At 46.3% G+C, this 17209-nt stretch overlaps 1 protein-coding gene across 2 annotated transcripts in view; it reads right to left on the bottom strand.

The window, feature by feature from the left end:
- Window positions 1-15753, bottom strand: part of PKNOX1 (PBX/knotted 1 homeobox 1) — a 62558-nt gene extending 46805 nt beyond the window's left edge. Inside the window, exon 1 of one of the 2 annotated variants that reach the window (XM_069472244.1) lies at window positions 15699-15753. The gene's annotated coding sequence lies outside the window, so the exon portion shown is untranslated. Of the gene's footprint in view, window positions 1-14991; window positions 15187-15698 lie in introns of those variants that run through there. The other variant, XM_069472245.1, reaches the window with a different exon arrangement.
- Between the last annotated feature and the right edge of the window lie 1456 nt (window positions 15754-17209).

Raw genomic sequence — 17209 nt, forward strand, 5'->3', positions numbered from 1 at the left:
CTACAAAAAATAAAAAGATTAGCTGGGTGTGGTGGTACATGCCTGCAGTTCCAGTTACTTCGGAGGCAGAGGCAAGAGGATCACTTGAACTCAGGAGTTCGAGACCAGCCTGAGCAAGAGCAAGATCTCATCTCTACCAAAAATAGAAAAAATTAGCTGGGTGTGATGGCATGCACCTGTAGTCCCAACTACTTGGGAGGCTGAGGCAGGAGGATCGCTTGAGCCAAAGGAGTTCAAGGCTGCAGTGAGCTGTGATGATGCCACTGCACTCCAGCCAGGGCAACAGAGTGAGACCCTGTCTCAAAAGAAAAAAGTTAACACTGGTATCTCCAATTCAAACTTGGGATTACAAGGTTGCTTTCATATTTACTTCTCAGTCTTTGGCTAAAATTAAGTGTATATCTTTTCTCTTACCCTAGAAGTCTTGTTTCCTAACAATAGTAAAAAAGATGACTTATTTATCATATGATATATATATATTTCACAATAACAATATGAATATTATTGCTAATAATGTACGTGCTAAAAACTGCCTAGGGTTTCTTTGTAGATATTTTGTCTTTAGGATTTACCCTGCTAAGGTGTACAATACAATTTCTTTTGAAGTCACTTGAAATAATTCTTCCCTGTATAGTTAAGCCACCAACTCAATTCCTTGTTAGGTTCTTTTGACTCATTTTGCTTTCACAGTTTTTGGAGACTACTTCCTCCCCCTCTATTTTGATTTAGTTTTATTTTAAAACTATACAAAAACATTCATATAGTTTTGACAAAGTTCAGGACATATGATACTATCCCCAAATATGGCACCTTGGCATACTGAATATTTTACTCTGAAAGAAACAGCATGTGCAGGAAGGTCTTGCTGACATTTCCCGATCCTTGTCCCCTGAAGCAGGTCATAAGACTCTCATGTGAGAGGTGCCCTGCCTACATCTGGGGGAAGGCAACATGCTTACCTCCAAAGAAGAAAGGACGCAGAGAGAAATCTGAACAGGCCTTGCTAAATTTCCCCCAGTTCATTACATGTAGCTCACATTCCCTTTGTCCAATCATACTTCCTCTGACTTTTCACTGTTCATCAAACCTAGCACAAAACACTCAGGCTTAACCACTTCCTCGGGTCATTTGCTTATAAAGGTTCCCACGTCATCTAAAATCTGTATTAAATAAATTTGTGTGCCTTTCTCTTGTTAATCTGTTTTTTGTCATAGGGTTCCCAGTCAATGAACCCACGATGAGGAGAAGGAAAGCATATTTTTCCACCCTTACAGTTGCATGATCAAAACTACAGGCTGGGTGTAGTGGCTCATGCCTATAATCCCAGCACTTTGGGAGGCCGAGGCAGGAGGATCACTTGAGGCCAGGAGTTTGAGACCAGTCTGGGCAACATATCGAGACCCCATCTCTTTACAAAAAAATTATCCACGCGTAGTGGCATGCACCTGTAATCCCAGCTACTTGGGAGACTGAGGCAGGGGGGTCGCTTGAGCACAGGAGTTTGAGGTTGCAATGAGCTATGATCATGCCACTGTACTCTAGCCTGGTAGAGCTCCAACAGCAAAACCCTGTTGAAAAAATAAATAAATAAAATAAACAAACTACAGAAGATATAGTGAGAAATCCAACTTATAACCCTGCCCTCTCCCTCATCCACAGAGAACCCCATGCTGGGGTTAGCTTTTTTTTTTTTTTTTAAACTCATAAGCCAATATTCATCAGCCTTTCCTAGATAAAAGGCCATATGCTACACACAGTTCTGAGTCTTTTTTCACTTCCCATGTGTTAAAGATGCTTCCCAGCAGGGTCGAGAGCCCTTTCACTCCTGTTTAACACTACCCTGTACTCTATTATGTAGACTGACCAGTTCCCTGGCGTGTTTCCAGATCTTTAAAGAGAGCTTCTGGAAACCTCAATCTGGTCATGATATACCTAAAACCCTTTGGGGGAGTTCTATTGGCTGCCAGATAAAGATCGTAATTCTTAACGTAGCCAGTTAGTCTGGGGCCCTCGCCTTCTCCTCTTCCCTCCCAACCCCACCCCGTCATTTATGTAGGTGAGTCTTCGATTAACTTCCTGGTAGGCAGGAACTCTATCTGATTCTGTTCACCACTGTATTCTCAGCCATGGCCACAGTAACTGGTACACAATAGGCGCTCGATTTTCTGTTTAGGAAATGTTTGCTATAATTTGTACCACACAGGACTTACCTGTCCCACAAGACTTTGATCTAACTGATTCATCTGTGCCTAGTGCCTTTTTAAAGATAAATCTTTGACTACCTTCTCCATTTCATCCAAAGTTTCTGGTCTGCACAGGATTTCCACCCCAAAGATCAATTCTGCCATTTGTCTCCTCTTCACATAAAACACCCACCGCTCCTCCAGTTGGTTGCCATCAGGTTGTACACAGCATACAAATCTTCATATCTGTATTTACAACCTTTTTAAAAATATCATATTCTCATTTCTTCTGAATCAGATTTGTTAAGAGCAAACCAGATTTGCCTCTATTTTCTTTCCTTTTTTTTTTGAGACAGACTCTCACTGTGTTGCCCGGGCTAGAGTGTCGTGGCATCAGCCTAGCTCACTGCAACCTCAAATTGCTGGGCTCAAGTGATCCTCCTGCCTCAGCCTCCTGCCTCAGACTACAGGGACAGGCCACGATGACTGGCTAGTTTTTTGTTTCTATTTTTACAGAGACAGGGTCTCACTCTTGCTGAGGCTTGTCTGGAACTCCTGACCTCAAGCGATCCTCCCCCTCCTTGGCCTCCCAGAGGCCAGGATTATAGGTGTGAGCCACCACGCCTGGCTGAGATTTGCCTCTATCTTCTTTGGATTTATTTTTTTAGCTTAAGTTGAAAGCTGAATTCATTTATTTTTCTTGTTCTCTAACAAACACACTTAAGGCTATGTATACACTTCCTTCCTCATCCATGGGTTACGAAGCGGCGCTCTCCTACTGTCATTCAGACACACACAGTCTGAAAGTTGGTTTTTTTTTTTTGAGACAGGGTCTGGCTGTTGCCCGGGCTAGAGTGCTATGGCGTCAACCTAGCTCACAGCAATTTGATCTCCTCTTTAGCCCAAATGATATACAAAAGGGGGACTTAAAATGTCCAGATACATATTTTTAGCTATCCTTAGGTTCCAAATAAGTGACATCACTGTGATCTAAGATTCTGGCCTATAGGATTTACTTTTTGAAACTTGAGATTTTTCTTTGTGGCCTAACATATGGCCAGTTTTTGTTAAACGTTGTACGATTAAAGAGAATCTATATTTTGATTGTTGCGTACAAATTTATGTACCTATCCAATAGCGCCAACATATCAGCCATATATCAGTGGTTCTCACCTAGAGACAATTTTGGCCCCCAGGGGGAATTTGGTGATGTCTGGAAACATTTCTGGCTATCACAGTGAGGGAGGGGGTAACCATCGGCATCTAATGAGCAGAGGCCAGCGATGCGACTAAATATCTGACAGTGCACAGGGCAGCTCCCCAGCAAAGAATGATCCGGCCCAAACGTCACCAGTGCCAGGTTGAGAACTCCTGGCCTCTATCCTGACTTCTTTCTGACATACTTGGTTTATGGATTACTGAGAGTCATGTTAAAGTCTCTCCCTCTGTGTTTGTAACTGTTAATTCCTCCTATTTCCGTCAACCTTATAAGTTTTATTTTTAGGTACACAGTTATTAACTATGCCGCTGAGTAATATGTTAATATCTCTCTATTTAATACTTTCACTTTGCATTTAGCTTGTCTGACATTTTAAACCTGCTTCTGTAAGGACTGGTAGCTTTTAATAGTTTTCCATCCCTTTGTTTTACACCAACTTGGGTTAGTTTTACACATATCACTTATGTAGAGCATTTAGCTAGATGTCATTTTTCTACTAAATTTGAAGTTTTATCACCCGGAAGATTTAATCCTTTCACATTAACTGTGGTTCCTGATATTTATGGACTTATTCATGCCATTTTAGTTTTGGGGTTTTTTTGTTTGTTTGTTTTTAAAATAGATTTGGGCTCATTCATGCAATTTGCTGTTGTTGCTAATATACCATGCAAATGTCCTTGTTTTTTTCATTCTCCTTAACTCCCTTTTGCTGAAATGGTACAGTTTTTCTTTATTCCACTTTCCCCGCTGGTGCTTTGGGAGTTACACAGCCTGTCTTCAGTCATCAGTGGTTATCCTCATGCTACCTAAAATCAACACTTAACACCTATATTTCAACTGGTTTCTAGAACAATCCTTGTATCATTAAATATAAAGTTACGTTCATTAAACTTCAAGATTTGAATTAGCACTCTTTGGCAACAGAGACTATGACTTATTCATCTTATTCTCAGCGCTAACTGTGAGTACATAACACTTGGGGAAGGCAAACACATGTGGGATCATTTCAGAAACACTTTTCAAACCCTTAAAATGAATTTCAGGGCATTTAAAGGTTAAACTTTATTATCGGTGGGGTTCACTTAGCTGTCATGTTTCATTCCCAATGGATGCCATATAACTTGTATAACACAATACATACACATACACATTTCATACTATCCGTGTTCACTAACACAGTACTGTGATGCCTTCTTTTAGTGGGGACCATATCAAACTTAGCGAAGCATCTTACACACTGTAAATATTTTTGAGCATCCGATTATTTGGACTAGTTAAGAATTCAGATAATTTTAATGATACTCTATCAGGAATAGAGTTAAAAAGAGAAAATATTAAAATGTTTTGTTTGTACTATAATTGTCACTTTCAATATTATTTAATATTATATGAGAAAATTACATTAGAGCTACATTTTAAGTTTTGAAGGGAGAGGTACTGGGAAGATCCCGTAATATGTATTCTATTCCATAAAAACAAATCCAACAACTGAATTCTCTACTTGGAACAAAATTCACATAGAATAATTTTCTTAAATAAGGAAAAATACATAAAATTGGAGAGACTTTTAAAGTCTAAAATAGATACTGACGATATTCTTACGATACAGTGGACTAACATCAAAACTGAAGCAGAAACATACGTTTAAATAAGTAAAGGACATCCTCAGGCAAGCTAACTAAACATTATCCTGACCAGTGAAAAGGTCCATGAGAAACTATCACAAAAGCACTGAGAAAAAGAGTTGGGGATTATTCAGGCTCCTTTTTTTTTTTTCATTCCTTTCACAGAAGAAACTCTAAAAGAGACATCGAACAAAAAATAAGGGGGGAGGGGGATTCTACAAAGAAAGAAGCCCTGAGAAGCCAGAGAGGCCCTCACCCAGCACCCCCGGCCCTCACCCAGCGCCCCCAGCGCCCCCAGCCCCCAGCCCCCAGCCCCCAGGCACTGACCAGCCCCTCCGGAGCCAGCCCTGACCCAGGAGCCACCCTGCTTCCCAGGGGCAGGGGGAGCTCAGCGTGCCTGCTCGGGGTGAGGTCCAGGAGCCACACGGAAGAACGTGACCCTTCGCCACAGAACAGGCTTCCCAACACTCAGCAGGAACCAGGCACTAAAGCAGACTTCTAGGTTTAAGCTTTTAGCATTTATTCATAAGTATTCCTTTACAATTCTGCTGATGATTTAAGAGCCATCTCTTCAGGGATTATTTTTACATAGACAACACAGGACACCAATCACAGCAAGGTGTGATTGAGGAAAAGTATCTTACCTAGTATCCATCTGTTGTTCATATTTCCCCAACTGTTATGCTACTTCATTCCATTTAGATCCAGATCAACTTTGATTTGTTTCAATTAAGAACTGGGGGCCAGGCGCGGTGGCTCACGCCTTTAATCCTAGCACTCTGGGAGGCTGAGGCTGGAGGATTGTTTGAGCTCAGGAGTTCGAGACCAGCCTGAGCAAGAGTGAGACCCCCATCTCTACTAAAAGTAGAAAAGAAATTAGCTGGACAACTAAAAATATATAGAAAAAATTAGCCAGGCATGGTGGTGTATACCTGTGGTCCCAGCTACTCGGGAGGCTGAGGCAGGAGGATCGCTTGAGCCCAGGAGTTTGAGGTTGCTGTGAGCTAGGCTGACGCCACGGCACTCTAGCCCCAGGCAAAACAGTGAGAGTCTGTCTTAAAAAAAAAAAAAAAAAAAAAGAACTGGGGGTTCCAGATGGGGGTTGACCAGCAAATTTTTCTGTAAAGGGCCAGATAGTAAACATCTTAGGTTTTGGGGCCACATAGTCTTATTACATATTCTTCTTACTCTTGCTTTACAGCTCTTTTAAAAAATAAAAATGTATATACCATTCTTAGCCCTAGCACCATACAAAAACAGGCCACAGTGGATTTGGCCCATAGACCTGTGGTTTGCCAACCCCTGGCCTAAATTATAGCTTTCGAAAGAGATGCTATATTTTTTTTAAAAATCTAACTATACTTTAATCCATCTAAAATGTGCTCATTTGGTGACACTGTCCATGCACTGCCTGTGTGATGAGTCCAAGCAGCCTGTCCCCCTCCAAGGATTGCCTCCTGCAGAGCAGCCACCCAGCTGCTCTCCAAAGCAGAGTGAACGAGTGAGCACCACAACGCCACCACCATCGAAATTCGGGAAATTCTAGGGTCTCCTGAGTTCTAGTATCTGCACAGGGCAAAAGGTAACCTGGAGACTCCAGAAAGGGGCTGGAGATGACACGCTGTATCTCTAGACTTTTTTGTTTGTTACCAATCTTCCCAAAAACATTTAGGTGATGATCCTTTCCAAACTAAACACACCTACGAAAGCTGTCAAGGTATCCAAGAAAACTGCCAAAATTCTACATTCAAAAAAGATAGCTTCTACGAGATCCCCTTTAGGTACAGTTAGTGAACCTGTATATCCCTATGGTTCAGTGGGTTTTCATTTTGTGTGTGAAAAGTTTAGGCAATTGTGGCTCAGAAACCACAAGCCAGCTTGTCCATTCTCTTCAACGCTGGCCTTCACACCCCCATCCCAGAGAGCTGTACAGTCAATAAATTAGTCATTCCGAGGAAAACATTTGTCAAGAAATCACTTTATTTTTCAAACAAGGTTTGGGGAGATGCCATTTAAAGTTCAATATTCAAAGAAAATTTACAGATATTAAATCCTGTAAAACAAAATCTGTACAAAAAAGGATTTCTGACCCAAGGGTCCACGTGTCCACATCTGTTCACAAAGCAAAATTTTATTAACAAAGGCATTTTAATGGTTTTACAATTTGTTTTAGTAGACTTTGAGCTGGATGGCCTCTTACAGATGGTAAATTTAAATTCATATCAAAGACTATCATTGGCATCATTAAAAACTGACACTCAAACCTTTCATAATGTACTTGTCATTAAGGATGAATATGTCTTATGAAAAATAAGAACACTAACCCTCTGAGGCAAGGGCCCCGTTCCCACAGAGCTCAGTGGGTCAGAGGCATCTTAAAGTGCCAGCTCTAAGATGGCAAAACACGGTATCAAAATCTAAATGCTCTAAAGGCTCTGAAATACCAGGCATGGCCATAGAACAATACAAAAAACCAGAATCACACAAGTGTGTGAGATTTTAAATTTTTAAAATAAGAAATGGCAGATTATGCAAATATGTGTAAAAAAAAAGCCAACTAAAAATATAACAAACTAGCTTCATAGTTACTATGTAAAAATGTATACATGTAAACAACCCAATTCAAAAATGGGCAAAGGACTTGAATAGACATTTCTCCAAAGACATACAAATGGCCAATGAACATGTGAAAAGATGCTTAACATAACGAATCACTAGGAAAATGCAAATCAAAACTATCATGAGATACTACTTCACATCCATTAAGGTGGCTATTATTAAAAAAAAAGTGTTGGTGAGGATGTGGAGAAACTGGAACCTCTGTGCAGGCTGGTGGGAGTAAAATGGTGCAGCTGGTGTAGAAAACAGGATGGTGCTTCCTCAAACCGTTAAAAATAGAATTCCCATATGACCCAGCAATTCTACTTCTGGGTCTGCACCCAAAAGGACTGGGAGCAGGGTCTTGAAGAAATGTTTGTACACTTATACTCATAGCAGCATTATTCACAATATCCAAAGGGTGGAAGAAACTCAAATGTACATTGACAGGAAGATAAGCAAAATGTGGTATAGACATTCAATGGAATATTACTCAGCCTTAAAAAGGAAGGAAATTCTGACACAATCACCATGAGGACATTATGGTAAGTGAACTAAGACAGTTACAAAATGACAAATACTGTATAATTCCACTTGCACGAGGTCCCTACAGTAGTCAAATTCATAGAGACAGGAAGCAGAACAGAGGTTGCCAGGGCTGGGAGGAGGGTGAATGGGGAGTTGGTATTTAATGGGTTGGGGTTTCAGTTTTACAGGATGAAAAGAGTTCTGGAGATGGATGGTGGTGATGGTTGCACAACATGAATGAGCTTAATACCACTCTGCTGTACACTGAAAAATGGTTAAGACAGAACACACATTTTGTTATGTGTATTTAACCACAATAAAAAAAATTGGAGGCTGGGCACAGTGGCTCACGCCTGTAATCCTAGCACTCTAGGAGACTGAGGTGGGAGGATCACTTGAGTTTAGTAGTTCCAGACCAGCTGGAGCAAGAGCAAGACCCTGTCTTTACCAAAAAATAAAAATAAACAAACTTAGCCAGGTGTGGTGGTATGCACCTATAGTGCCAGCTACTCAGGAGGCTGAGGCAGGAGGGTCACTTGAGCCCAGGAGTTTGAGGTTGCAATGAGCTATGATGATGCCACTGCACTTTAGCCAGGGGCAACAGAGCAAGATTCTGTCTCAGGGAAAAAAAAAAAAAAATTGCAAAAAAGTACATAAACACATAACAGAATTTAAAAGAATATAAAGTCTGGCAATTTAGTGTTTATTACATTCCTTTGTCCTGCAAAGTTAAATTCCTAATTTCTTTAACGCAAAAAAAAAAAAAATGCAGATCTTCATAAAATGTCTCAGACAACATACAACAAAATATATTAAGAGCTTACCAAGCTCTCATACAGGCGATACTATTGCACCACTCTTCTGGAAACTGCAATCACAGAACCTACCAATCCACAGCCCCTTCTGAGTGACCCAAGCCCACTTGCAGGCCCAGTTGAAAGGTGGCCTTGTGCAGATGGCAGAAGCCTACCCCTGCCCAGGCACCACTGCTGGGACCAGGCAGCCGTGCAGCCCCCAGCCCTGGGGTCAGTGCCTGGTAGGTGATGGGCAGGGAAAGAGAGCTCAGTCACTCTCTCCCAGAGGTGCCCACTGAGAAAAAGGAAGTGGGCAGGACAGGGAGAGCTGGGTGGGGGCCAAGCTGCCAGGGAGACGGCACGCAGGAAGGAGCAGACAGTAGAAAGCACCAGTCTCACGCAGTGGGGAAAGCCAAGACACCCAGTGGGCAGCAGGATCCCGCCACAGCCCAAAGTGTGGTTCCACTGTCCACAGCCCCAGCAATACGGTGGTCCCACGGATCCGACCACATTCCCACTTTCTTTATTCCTGTGAGATCCTAAACCCCCATACTTGAAGTCAGCCTGCTCCCTGCCATCCTGAGAACCTGGCTAAAACAGCCAGGTATTCCCACATCAGTCCAGGTGGCCAACAGTAAAATCAGCATTTCCAATACACATTTCCAGTTATCCTGTGCAGACTCGCAGAGTAAAGTCCACCGATGGCTTACTCTGCTGGTGGAGCGGGAGGTGTGCAAGTAACAAGGCCTCTGGGTGATGGGATGGCCCTGAGCAGCAGTCATCTCCCTCAGACAGGAGCACCTGCAACCCACACTGAGCAGCTCGCCCTGAGCGGGAAGGCAGGGCCCGGTCACCCGACCTGTCGGGATGACAGCACCGTATCATCTTACATAGAGACCCAAGACAATAAAATGAATCTGAAATTTTTACTAACTCACAGACCCTCAGTCTCTCAACCTGGTAGCTAGCAGGCCCTCTTCCCAGAGAAACCTTAGGCAGAATTAAGAAGCTGCTCTGTCCCTTCCCTGACACGTGTCCTCAGAACCCCATAGCTTTAGAGCACCCAGAGTTTTAAATCACAAGTCAGACAACACATTCACTGTAGTATCACACTGCCTTCTGTGTGAACTTTCCAGAAACCACAACTAAACCTGCAGGGTCTGACAAAGGGAAGCAAAGGGCTACTGTCCACCGAGGGCAGACAGCAGGCCAGGACAGGGGCCCCGCCAGCAGGACCCAGCAGGGTCACAGCCCCATGCTCAGCCTCGCAGGCCTGTTGGCTCTTTCCACCAAGTGCCCCCAGCCCTTACATGTCGATTCTAACAGTGTCCAGACTGAACTTTTGCCACACGGTATTCCCATTTCCCACACCTTCTTAAACAGCATACACAAGACACAACTGCCACTCATCCATTCGGAGCCATAACGACTGGGGCAAGACAGCACTCCCCAAGTGGCTACGGCTACATCCTCACCCCACGATGACCCCACACTGCTGCACTGCCGTTATTTCCTTGTCACCACTGCCATCAATTGAGGAAGGGAAAACAGGACACACACACACTCCTACTAACGGAGAGGCTGAGAGTTAATCAGCGTAAGTCAGATCTTTATTTGCAATATTCCAGCTGAAATTTAGCAGTCTTTCAATTACAAAGCCTGGAGTTTTAGCAGGACCAGTGCCAGGTATTTTCACAAAGCACTGAGTTGTTACAGAAATATTACCAGAGCCAAGGCTGGATCTGGTTACTTGGTGAGCTAATAAATGGGACTCTCTCACTAGTTTGGTTCAATACAATATTTAGATAACTGTATTCCAACATAACTGGTTCTCCTCTTGATCAATTTTATTTTAACACATTGTTAGGAGGTGGCCAGCCCCACCCAAGTCTATACTTTGCATCACTTTAGCAGCTACAGTTTCAAATAGTTTAAAAATTTGCAACAAAGTTGCAAATAAAATGTTACTTCTCATACCTAGTACTTTTCTATTTCTACTATTCACAAGCACGACTTTGCTAAAGTTACAATACACTGTCACAGAAAGGTAAATATATATTCAGGAATCCCAACAAAATACCGTCATACCCAGTATCATTAACCACATAACCTGCTGACGCTTAAATCATTAAGCACAGAATGTTAATCTTTGAAACAAGTCATACTTTGATGACCACGTTTCATCAATTCTAAAGCACACTTTTAAACCTATGAAGTGGGAAGCATCCTGTAACTGTGGTAAGACAGCACTGTGTCAGTAGGTATTGTGAGCATTTTTTAGTGGTATATAATAAAATGGTTCATTTTAGATTCAATGAACTACATGTAGACCTTATTTTGATTCTTCACTTTATTGCCTTCCCCCTCCCCTGCAAACTGAAGGTTCCTGGCAACCCTGCATCCAGCAAGTCTGTTGGTGCTACTTTCCAACAGCATGTGCTCATTTCATGTCTCTGTGTCGTATTTTGGTAATTCCCACAATATTTACAACTTTCTTATTATTATAAGTTATGGTGATCTGTGCTTAGTGAGCTCTGGTATTACTATTTTGATTGTTTTAGGGCACCACAAATTGCACCCTATAGAAGATGGTGAGCTTAATCGATAAATATGCTGTATGTTCTGACCACTCTACTGACTGGCCATTCTCCTGTCTCTCCCCCTCCTCTCGGGCCTCTCGATTCCCTGAGACACACCAATATTGAAATTAGGCCAATTAATAACCCTACAGTGGTCTCTAAGTGTTCAAGTGAAAGGAAGAGTTGAACGTCTCTCATTTTAAATCAAAAGCTAGAAATGATTAAGCTTAGTGAGAAAGGCATGTTGAAAGCCAAGACAGGCTGAAAGTGAGGCCTCTTGCACACTTAGCCAAGTTGTGAATACAAAAGAAAAGTTCTTAAAAGAAATTAAAAGTGGTGCTCCAGTGAACACATGAATAAGAAAGTGAAACAGTCTTATTGTTGATACGGAGGAAGTTTGAGTGGTCTGGATAGAAGATCAAACCACCCACAGCATTCCCTTAAGCCAAGGCCTAATTCACAGCAAGGGCCTGTCTTCAATTCTGTGAAGCTGAGGGAGGTGAGGAAGCTGCAGAAGAAAAGTTAGAAGCTAGCAGAGGTTGGTTCATGAGGTGGAAGGAAAGAAATTGTTTCCATAATATAAAAGTGCAAGGTGAAGTAGCAAGTGCTGATGTAGAAACTACAGCAAGTTATCCAGAAGATCTAGCTGAGATCATTGATGAAAGTAGCTACACTAAACAACAGATTTTCAATGCAGTCAGACAGCCTTCTATTGGAAGATGCCTTCTAGGACTTTCATAGCAAGAGAGGAAGAGTCAATGGCCAGCTTGAAAGCTACAGAGAACAAGTTGACTCTCTTGTTAGGGGCTAATGCAGCTGCTGACTTTAAGTTGAAACCAATGCTCGTCTGCCATTCTGAAAATGCTAGAGCATTTAAGAATTATGCTAAATCTACTTTGCCTGTGCTCTAGAAGTGGAACAACAAAGCCTGCATGACAGCATATCTGTTTACAGCATGGTTTATTGAATATTTTAAGCCCACTGTTGAGCTCTATTGCATAAAAAAAAAAAAAGATTCATTTCAAAATATCACTGCTCATTGAGAATGCACCTGGTCACCCAAGAGATCTGACCGAGATGTACAAAAAGATGAATGTTGTTTTCATGCCTCCTAACGAACCTCCATTTTGCAGCCTATGATCAAGGAATAATTTCAACTTTCAAGTCTTGTTATTTAAGAAATACATTCCACAAGGCTATGGCTTGCATAGCCAGTGATTCCTTTCATGGTTCTAAGGACAGTAAATTGAAAACCTTCTGAAAGGGATTCACCATTAGAGATGCCTTTTTTTTTTTGAGACAAGGTCCCACTCTGTCACCCAGGCTAGAGTGCAGTGGCATCAGCCTCGCTCACAGCAACCTCAAACTCGTGAGCTCAAGTGATCCTCCTGCCTCAGCCTCCAAAGTAGCTGAGACTACAGGCACACGCCACAACGCACAGCTAATTTTTTTTCTATTTTTAGTAGAGATGGGGTCTCACTCTTGCTCAGGCTGGTCTCCAAATCCTGACCTTATGCGATCCTCCCACCTCGACCTCCCAGAATGCTAGAATTACAGGCGTGAGCCACTGCACCCAGCCAAGAACATTTGTGATTCATGGAAGAGGCCAAAATGTCAACATTAACAGGAGTTTGGGAGAAGTTGATTCCAACACTCACAGATGATTTTGAGGGGTTCAAGACTTCAGAGAAGGAAGTAAATGTAGATATGATGGAAATAATGAATGAGGAGTTGCTTTTTATGGATGAGCAAAACAAGTGGTTGCTTGGCTGAGCCCAGCGGCTCACCCCTATAACCCTAGCATTTTGGGAGGCCAAGGTGGGAGGATCAAGACCAGCCTGAGCAAGAACGAGATCTTGTCTTTACAAAAAATAGAAAAATTAGCTGAGCATAGTGGCATGTGCCGGTAATCCTAGCTACTAGGGAGGCTCAGACAGGAGGATAGCTCAAGCCCAGGAGTTTGAGGTTGCAGCAAGCTATGACGAAACTGCTGTACTCTAGCCAAGGGTGACAGAGTGAGACCCTGTCTCAAAAAAACAAAACAAAAAACAAGTGGTTTCTTGAGACGGAATCTACTCCTGGTGAAAATGCTGTGAACATTGTTGAATAACAAAGGATCTAGACTATCACGTAAACTTAGTTGATCAAGCAGCAGCAGTTTGAGAGGACTGATTTCAATTTTGTAGTAAGTCCTACTGTGGGTAAAATGCTATCAAACAACATCTCATGCTACAGAGAAATTTTTCATGAAGGGAAGTCAACTGATACAGCAAACTTCACTGTTGTCTTATTTTAAGAAATTGCCACAGCCATCTCAACCTTCAGCAAACACCACCTCACCATCAACATCGAGGCAAGCTCCCCCACCAGCAAAAAGGCTCAGATGAGCATTAGCATGTTGTTGTTTTAGACAGTCTCCCTCTGTTGCCCTGGCTAATAGCTCATGGCAACCTCAAACTCCTGGGCTCAAGTGATCCTCCTGCCTCAGCCTCTGCAGGAGTTGGGACTACAGGTGCAAGCCACCACACCTGGCTAATTTTTTCTATTTTTTGTAGAGATGAGATCTCACTATGTTGCTCAGGCAGGTCTCAAACTCCTGGGCTCAAGTGATCCTCCTGCCTTGGCCTCCAAAGTGCTGAGATTACAGGCTGGAGCCACCATGCAGGTCCATCATTAGCTTAAGCCCTAAACTATTTTCTAATTAAGGTATGTACATTATTTTAGACATAATGCTACTGCACACTTAATAGGCTACAGTATAGCGCAAATACAACTTTTCTATACACTGGGAAACCAAAAAATTCATCTCACTTGTTTAACATATTTGCTCTGCTGCGGTGGTCTAGAACCCACCTCCCAGTCTCTGAGACATGCCTGTATTGCAGTGAGAGGATTCACAGGTTACTCTCCAAGCTAATTAAGGTAAAAGTGATGAAAGGCAAATTTGAGTCAGTCTGCCATCTTCCAAATCAATGTATTATGACTAGATGCCAAAATCACCCATAACTGTAATTATTCCTTATGATATTTAAAGAAAGACCCCCTTTCAACTTGCCAAGAAAAATCATGAAATTATACCTCACCAAAGCTGGGGGCTTTTTTCACCCTGAAGTGGAAAGTAACCGCTTCCTACGGAAAAACCGCTTACTTTCATAAAAAGCTAACTCTTAAGCAAACTAGTTAGAACCCCCTTACGTATGTCAAACACGTCCTGAATTGCTGCAACTCCGCTTCTCGGGCAGGGACGGCCCCGCCCAGCCCAGGCGGGTCTGCGACTCCTGCCCCCACCTCCGCAGGGCCCCGCCACCAGCTGGCAGAGCCACCGCGCGAACGAGGCACTTGGAGAGCCCCTGGGACGAAATAAAGCGGACTCACTTTTCCTTCATTTCTCTTAAGTGATAGGATTTCCTCGAAAGGAACGTGCAAATCCATCGAGCGGCAACCCCCCCAAACACTTCCTGTCACCTGTCGTCTGCTAAGTACCGCCGCGCCGCGAACTCCGGGAGAACTGGACCGCGAGCCCCCGGCGGGGCGCCGAAGCACAGCCCGTCCGAGCACCCGGGGTCCCGCGAGTCGGCGCGCGCCGGGGCCCACCGCTCGCTCCCAGGCCCGCCGCGCCGGCGCGGCCCCCAGCGCAAAGGCCCGGGGGGCCGGGGTCGGCAGCCGCCATCTTCGCGCCTCCGCCCGCGCGGTCCACTCGGCGGCCCCGCCCCCAAGCCCGCCGCGCGCCCGGCCCCGCCCCGCCGCGCGCCCCCGCGTCGCCCGCGCGCCCCCGGCCCCCCGTCCGCGCCCCCGCCCCCGCCCCGCCAGGGGCGCGCGCCGCGCTCCGAAAGGGACGGTTAGGAGCACGCGCCTCGAGCGGGCCCAACGCGGCTGCGGCGGCGCCTTCCAGAAATTTCCGCATCCCTAAACCCACCGGGAAGAACAAGCGGGGCGCGCCCCCGGCCGGCCGGGCGGAAGGCGCCCCCTCCCCCGCCCCGCGCGCTCCCCTCCCCCACCAGTGCCCCTCCCCGCCCCCTGCCCCGGGCGGCGGGTCAAGTGCGGGCCTCGGGGCGCCGCCGGCCCGGGCAGCAGCGGCGGCGGCGGTGGCGGCCGCGGGCCGGTGTGATTGATAGGGACGGCGGCCGCGAGAGCGGCGGCGGCGGCGGCGGAGCGGTTGAGTGACAGCTTACCTGGGTGCCAATCTTCATCACACTGACAAGCGGCTGCAGCAATCGGGACCCGCAGTGCCGCGCCCGCGTCCAACCGTCACGCCGACGCCGGGCCACGCGACACAGCCTCGCTCAATGGGAGGAGGGCGACGCCGACGCGCACCGCATCAATATTCAGGCAGGAGGCGGGGCCTGGCGGGGCCGGGCCCCGCCCCTCCCTGCGCGGCGGCGGGCGTGGGGTGGGGCCTGCGCGTCGGGGGCGGAGAGCGAGGCCGGGGGCCGGGCGGGGGCCGGCCACGCCCCCGCCCCCGCCTCGCGCCCGGAGCCAAGCTCCGCCCCCGGTCGGCCGCGCCCGGGCGTGGGGAGGGGCCTGTCCCGCCCCGAAGGCCGAGCTTCCTGCCTCATGACTATGCAGTAGGGGGCGGGGCCCGAGCGTTGCCACGCCCACGCGCGCTCTGCCGCCGCGGAGAGGTTTGCAGAGCCGGGCGAAACCATCCGCTGCGCTCAAGCGGGGAGGGTGGGCCGTACCATCCGGGGCCAGCCCCAGGGCGTCCTGGCCGAACCCCCGCCGTCGCATCCCTTTTGGGTGCAGACCCTGGCAGTCTCGCCGCCTCCTCCCAGGCTCCGGAGCCCAGGCGGGCGCGGGCCGGCGGGGTAGGGTGGATGTATACATGCGCCCCAGCGCAGGCGGCGGGTGCGCGGGGCACCTGAGTCCCCTGGCCAGGGCCCGGCTGATCCCAGGCTCCATGTGCCACTTAATCGCGGTTCGCTTGGCGGACAGTCGTGCTTCCGCCGGCCTCTGGCCCCCCTGGAGCACACCTTCCGGCCCAGGTGACCCCAGCGGGCCCAGCTCCAGGTCAAGTGGCCTCCCTCAGGGGCACGAGGACCAGGGTGGCTGCATCCCTGCTGAGCTTTGAAAGACCGCCTTAACCGAGCAGTGCACCCGTCAGTCCCGGGTGGCTCTCCTCTTCTCGACTAGGGAGAGAGCAACAGGTCCCTGATCCTAGGGCCGTTCGCTGTTGCAGAAACATTCATTTGCGCAGTGGCCCACCGAGTGCAACCAATGCATTGAGTCCACGCGCAGCGTGAAGAAGGGCAGCTCTGCGGGCCCTCATGCTCCCCCAGGAAGAAACGCAGGCCCAGGACGGAAACTGCTGGAGGGTGCCTGTGCTAGGTCCAGTCGGAATAGGTGGAGAGGACCTCCCCCTATGTCCAGGGCTCCACAAACACTATGGGCCGTGGCAAAGTGAATGTGGCGCTGCAGAGCCTACTTTTTCAGGAAGAAGGCCTTGTAGCAGGGTCCCTAGGGGGAGGCCAGTGAGACACAAGTGTCAGGCAGAAAATTCAAGGGGACACAAAAAGCTCGATAATCAAGGTCCTTGCATAATTTGTAGGGCCTAGTACAAGGTGGAGATGCAAGGTCCCTTGTTCAAAAGTTACAGTATTAAGGATTTCAAGACATTGGCACAATATGATGGCTCATGCCTGTAATCCCAGCACTCTGGGAGGCCGAGACCAGAGGAGGATCGTTC

Source organism: Eulemur rufifrons, chromosome 7, assembly GCF_041146395.1.
Source record: "Eulemur rufifrons isolate Redbay chromosome 7, OSU_ERuf_1, whole genome shotgun sequence".
Classification (NCBI taxonomy): domain Eukaryota; kingdom Metazoa; phylum Chordata; class Mammalia; order Primates; family Lemuridae; genus Eulemur; species Eulemur rufifrons.